This window comes from Silene latifolia, chromosome 3, assembly GCF_048544455.1.
Source record: "Silene latifolia isolate original U9 population chromosome 3, ASM4854445v1, whole genome shotgun sequence".
NCBI classification, from domain to species: Eukaryota; Viridiplantae; Streptophyta; class Magnoliopsida; order Caryophyllales; family Caryophyllaceae; genus Silene; species Silene latifolia.
The window spans coordinates 120807055-120813760 of record NC_133528.1 but is presented as its reverse complement, the minus strand read 5'-3'; the positions used below and the strand labels follow the sequence as shown (position 1 = coordinate 120813760).

Below are 6706 nucleotides of genomic sequence, written 5' to 3'. Positions count from 1 at the left end.
GAGAGCAAAAGAAGGATTAAAAAGTATCGAATCCGGAAAAGAGAAGCAAAGCAAAGTTTCCAGCAGTAATTAAGAGTAAAGCAGTGATTAAGAGTATATGAGATGTAAAACTATGTTTATGACCTAATCCTGACTTCCTTTATATAGGGAAGTCGTTATTAACATAAAATAAACCTAACACGGAATAAAAATCCCGAATATATAAGCTAGTCACTTGATCGAGCAACTTAATATCACTTGATCGAACAAATCCAAGCTAAAACCTCTCAATCGAGGACTTTAGGTACTCGATCTAACACTATCAAAAAACCCCATTCGATCGAGTAGGAAAAGGACTCGATCGAACAATATAGTACTCGATCGAGTACTTTCCAGCGCATAATTCCTGCTTCGCGCACTGAACTTCAAACGGCCGCCAGTTCTTCGTTATTTGGGCAAACAGAGCGTTTCCGGTGGCGTTGGAAAGCTAAGAGGAAACTTTCATCTCCAATTAGAATCACCTGAAAATCAGTTGTATAACTCGATATATGGCTCTTCAAATTAGGCACTAGTAATTTGAAGTTCTTCCTTTGCTCGCCTAGCTATCTTACTTCTTTGCGCATCTCAAAATAGTAGTCTTAAGGCTCCGACTCAACTCATCTCCTAAATTCATGCATAGGGACATGTATTAAGCTAGTTCCCAGCAGTAATTAAGAGTAACGTAGTGATTAAGAGTATATGAGATGTAAAATTGTGTTTATGACCTAACCCCGACTTCCTTTTATATAGGAAAGTCATTATTAACATAAAACACTACTACAAAACTTGTGATGGACATCGGACTTTTTCCTATATGGACATCGGATACACAATCGATGTAGAGTTTGGTCATGTCCATTGTGGATTAATGGACATTGGATTTTAAACCGATGTCCATTAAAATTTGCACATCGGATTTTTAGGAAAACCGATGTCTATTTGATCAATGGACATCGGATTTTTAGGAAACTCGATGTCTATTTGATCAATAGACATCAGTTTTTTGCAAAAATCCGATGTCTATAATTATTATTTTTTATAAAAAAAAAAAAAATATTACGCTGTTGCACATATTAGTCGTACACATGATGACAATGCAAAATGATTCCATAATAAACAAAAAATATTTGTATACAATCAATCGGTTATCAAAAGTCAATTACAAAAAAATTTCATCTACTGTGTCAAATTTACTTAGACGACTAACCTATACAAAACTATCTTTTTTACCAATGGAAGATCTTTGACTATCCTGCCATTTCCCTCGAAGCTCGGAAGTAATTGCTGCAATACATCATACACAATATAGATGAAAGACTACAAGGCTGAAATGCAACAAACCAGTGTTGGTGACGATAAGAATATTATTGATAACAAGCGAGTTCGAATTTGAATCACATACACTCATCAGGTCCAACACTTTTTCATAAATCTCTTCCGATAATAGAAGCTTCTGGCTACACAGGAACGTCTCCTCAAAAAAAGTTTTCAAATATTCAGTGTACGATCTCCTGTAAAAATTAGATATGAACTTGTGATACAGGTCAATTTAAGAAAACCAAAAACAAAAATTAATTGCAGGCACACTCACGCAAGAAATGGATGAAGAGCAGGACCACCTAAAGAAACCTTTTTCAGACTGTTCTCATTGCCCTGACAAGACAACGTAGCAGGCTAAGCAACTCTTTCATAGTTAATTGGTATAACCAATAATCAGGGCAACTATGGGTGCCCGTCTGGAAAGATGAAAGATATAAATAACCTTATACACATGAAAATACGCGGTTATAGTAGCTCTTTGTTCATTGGTTAACCTGCAAAGAAAGTATGACATCTGAGATTTAAGTAGTTTCCTGCATATCATAGAATACTTAAGATCAAAATCATTTTGAACTTGTTTTTATACCTTCTTGCTTTTGCATCACAAACCAAACAATGTACACCACGTCGACCACTGAATACCCAGAGAATGTGATTGAAACCAAAATCATCTTTATACGAAAGCGATAGTAACATTTCCAGAGACGTAACTTGTTCAAGTACAGTCACATATAATTCTTAACACTATCACACACACTTGCCAAAGTAAAATTCTAGAGGATGAAAGCTGATACGTGCATTTTATATAGTCTTTTTAGCCTATTTTAGCACGTATTTCTATGTACTTTCATATTGTTTATATTGCATTTTGCCCCGAATTTGCTACTTTGGTTCGTTTTGTCCGTTTTGTAGGAATGAACGTAAAAGTAGTGGAATCGTACCATTTTCGTCCCTTTTTACATGCATTTTGAGGAGACGGGATTTTTCAGAGTGAGATCTTGCATTGGGATGCATGAAGGCACGGTCTACGAGGTAGTCGGTTACGAGTTTGAGCTATTTCGGAGGAAGAATACTCGATCGAGCTGTTTTATTGGTCGATCGAGTGGTTTCTATGGCTGAGAATGGTCGAACGAGTAGTATTTTACTCGATCCAATAGTGCTGGAAATAGGAGCTACTCGATCGAGTAACAATTCTACTCGATCGAGCATATTACTTGGAGAAGTACTCGATCGAGCTGTTTTAAACTGCTCGATCGAGTGGTTTTGTCTTTCATGGGCTTTAATTAGTCCGTGAACTTGTTTTTAGCTTATGGACTTAGTAGTTTTCTATTTAAACGTACAATAATTAGGTCATTAGGCATCTAATCTATTATCTTACTATTCATCTTTCACTGTAAACACTGCGTTACTTTTCTTCTTTCACTGTAACTTTTGCTTTCAAATTTTCTCGCTCGGATTTAGTTGTTCTTTACTCCGGATTCTTGCGATTGTAATCCCTTACTCTCTCTTATTCTTAATCTTTCATTTTATTCATCTTAATTACTTGTTTTGTTCCCTTAATTTTCTGCCCTAATATCTTTTATGCAATTTCATTATTATTTCATTATGTTTAATGTTAGTTTATTCTTTGTTATTAGTTTCGACAATATTAATAGCATGAGTAGCTAATCTGTTTCATGTTAGAATTAGGGGATCTACGGTAGAAATGTGACGATATAGTGAATAGGTTAGGTGAATTATTGTGAGACTCTGTCCCCATAGCAATATAACTGTATTTACCGACTTAGTTGAGTGCACGCTTCTGAGTCACATTTTTAATCTGGTTAAATTTAATCCTAAATCGGAAGATTGGACTAAATAGGCCTGCTATGAACAGTAGACTACCCTGACGAGGACGGAAGTTAAGTTAGTGGGAATCTAGGGTAGAAAGTGGACCGGAAGGACCTTTTCATATCCGTCTCGCAGTAATTTATCTAAGTTGTTTACAGTTGAGTCACTGGACTACCGCAGTGAACCGAAATCCTGACATGTCCCCTCTCTATCGATAGTTTATTCCTAATTTCTGCCTTTATTGCTCTTTCTTTAATTCTCTTCCTTTAAAGCCTTAATTAGTTTAGAAATCAAATTATAAACCCCCCCATTTGTGACCGAATAGACGGACTCTTACAGATATCTTGCCTCCCTGAGGAGATCGACCTGACTTCCCTAGCTAAATAGTTAGTTTAATTAGTTATTTTTGATAGGTATACGACAGCCCTGTCAAATTTTGGCGCCGTCGCCGGGGAGGTTATTGCCCTATCTGTTTTTATTTCGTTTATTTTATCCGTCTCAGGGAATTTTTATTCCTTGAGGCAATTCTTATTCATTTTCTTTCAGTGTTGTGTATGCTCAAGTCACATAGGTTGGAGTTAGTTTCAGCTGATTCTGAGCCAGAGAGACTGTTCAGGCATAGACTCCGTCTGCAAAGAGAATCACAAAAGGAAGACTTGAGTACTTTAGAACCAAACCTTCAGCATTTCCTATTTACAGAAAATCCGTCTTTTGAAGAAGATACTTTCAGTTCTGTCAACCAACCAGTAAAGATGTCGAACATTGCCAGTTATTCGGAGCCTAAAGCATCATCTATTCCAAAAGGTTTCAATCTCCAGACTGAGGATGGGAATACATTCGACATCCGTCCATCATATATCAATCTGGTGGAGAGAAATCTCTTTAGAGGTGTAGCAGGTGAAGACCCGAGGAAGCATATGGAGTCTTTACGGACTACTGTTCTATTATCCCCGCCACAAAGGGTGTAACTCAAGACAAGATTAAGGAGGTGTTGTTTCCTTTTTCTTTGACGGACTCAGCCAGGGAGTGGCTGACTGATTTGGACCGCACGGCCGCAGGGATCACAGACTGGGAAACCCTTGATCTTGCTTTTTATAAGAGATATTTCCCTCCGCAACGCACTAATCAGCTGAGGGCCAAGATCACTAGTTTCAAGCAGGCACCAGATGAAACTTTCTATGAAGCTTGTTACTGTTTCAAGAGGTTGGTGAGGTCTCTTCCTCACCATGGTTTTGACCCGTGGTTTCTGTCCAATCAGTTCTATAATGGGTTGTACGATGATCACATAGCCATACTTGATGCTTCATCCAACGGACAATTTCAAAAGAATGCCGATGATGATAAGGGATGGGATATTATTGAAGAGATGGCAACCCACTGTGCTGAGTATGGGAACCCGAGGGATGGTATTAGAATAATTCATGCTGTCGATAAGCAAGTTGTGGCTCAGCTGGAAGCCATGAATGCTAGGTTTGATAAATTGGAGCTGCACTCTGATGGGGAGCCTCAAACGGTCCATTTTCTCACTAGAGGGGACACCGTCACATGTGAGAGGTGTGGGAGCAACGACGGTCATACTCCTATTGACTGTCTTACCGAGAAGGAACAGGTCCTTGCTTTTCAACAATACAGGCAATGAGGGGGTTCCTAATATAATAACCAAGGGGAAGTCCATCCCAATTTGAGGTGGACAAGTCAGAATGTGCTCAATCCTACTCCTCCGCCGCAGCAGCAGCAGCCGTATGTCCCTCCTCACAAGGCTCAACAAGGCTTTCAAAAGCCTTCTTCCATTCCTCAACCCAATCACGGTGCATCATCCTCAGGTGGGGTGAGCGAGTTAGCTGAATTGAAGACGATGTTGCAGTCTTTAACGAAGCAATGGCAGCTAAGTGACCAACAAAAAGAAGCTTCTATTAAAACACTTGAAACTCAAGTTGCCCAATTAGCCGCAAACCAATCCACGAGGAAGCAGGGTCATTTACCGTCACAAGCTGATAAAAATCCACATGAAAGGGTAAATTTAATTAATTTGAGGAGTGGTCGTTCATATGAGGGACCGGAATTGTTGAAATCAGACCCGAGGAAGGTAATTACTGCTGATGAACAGTGTTCTGTTGAAGAAAAAGAGCTGACGACAAAGAAACTACTCGATCGACTAATTTCTGGGGGTTGATCGAGTAAAAATGCTGAAGAAAGGACTCGATCGATTGGAATTTCTGCTCGATCGAGTGAACAGGAAAAAGAAGAGCTCGATCGAGTAAATAAAACTGCTCGATCGAATGATTTTGTCGAAGATTCTGCTCGATCGAGTGATATTTTTGCTCGATCGAGTGCTGCTGATAAAGAAGACCTTGATCGAGAGCCTACTAGTGCTCGATCGAGTGAAACATCGCATGAAAGACCTCATTCAAGAGGAAAGAAGTCTCGTTCGAAGGATTTAGAGCTTGATCCGGCTGATACACTGGAAGAGAGAAACAAGGGGCTCGAGATACCCATCACGGTGCCCTTCCCGAGGCGTTTGTAGAGTACTAAGGCTAATCAACAATTCGGCAAATTTGCCGAACTCCTGAAAAGCTTGCAAGTCACTGTCCCATTCGCTGAATTGCTGACACAGGTACCCTCTTACCTTAAATTTATGAAAGAAATTTTATCATGTAAGAGGCACATTAATGACCATGAGACGGTAGCTTTGACCGAGGTAGGGACGGCCCTAGTTCAGAATAAGTTACCTTCCAAACAGTCAGACCCAGGTAGTTTTTCGATTCCGTGTCATATTGGTACCCACTTGATTGATAATGCGTTATGCGATCTCGGCGCTAGCGTGAGTGTCCTACCGTTGTCGCTGGCTTAGAGACTTGGTTTGACCAAGTTTAATTGCACAAATATGACTGTTCAGATGGCCGACCGTAGTATATCACGGCCGTTAGGTGTCATAGAAGACATACCTGTTAAGATCGGGAGGTTCTTTATTCCCGTTGAATTCGTTGTACTTGACATCCCCGAAGACACCCATACCCCTATTATTTTAGGGAGGCCATTTTTATTCATTGCCCGTGCAGTGATAGACGTCGGGGGCAAGACATTGACTTTTTCAGGTTGGGGACGAGGAATTAATATTCCATCAGTCTAAGTCCCAAAAGGCTCCCATGCAAGTTCAGCCTTGCAATGCCCTCTCTTCTACTGACCATCCTATTGACACTCCAAATGAAAATTTGGAATATTGTGCTGCTATCGTGACCCTCCGCCTCAGAATGAGAGCAAAAAGGAGGAAAGTTCGTCTGTTTTCCTTGCTGCAGTTACAGATGAAAATAATGCAGGAGCTGTCAATGGTTATTGTGCAATTAATGTCAGTCAAAGTGGGAGTGATGATGTTAAAGCTGGTGAGAAAGGAGTAAGGATGAGAAGAGTTCGCGCGTATGTGGACGTCAACTATTCTCCTCCTAATGATTCAAGTTCAAGCTCGTGGAAATTGAAAAGGACGATTAGTGTTTCTGAGGTGACGTCCTCCAGTTAGAAGCCCTCCGAGGGGCTACTGAAT

General features: G+C 40.0%; 1 long non-coding RNA gene and 1 other non-coding gene across 2 annotated transcripts; both read right to left on the bottom strand.

Annotated features, from left to right (window-relative positions):
• Positions 1 to 1449: 1449 nt before the first annotated feature.
• LOC141646254 (uncharacterized) lies at positions 1450 to 2008 on the bottom strand. Its single transcript, XR_012545461.1, has 4 exons — positions 1925 to 2008; positions 1781 to 1832; positions 1610 to 1671; positions 1450 to 1529 (listed from the first exon to the last, which is right to left on the bottom strand). It is a non-coding gene; the product is annotated as an uncharacterized LOC141646254 (long non-coding RNA).
• A 2287-nt stretch (positions 2009 to 4295) lies between these two features.
• LOC141650175 (small nucleolar RNA R71) lies at positions 4296 to 4401 on the bottom strand. The gene has a single exon (XR_012546224.1). It is a non-coding gene; the product is annotated as a small nucleolar RNA R71 (small nucleolar RNA).
• Between the last annotated feature and the right edge of the window lie 2305 nt (positions 4402 to 6706).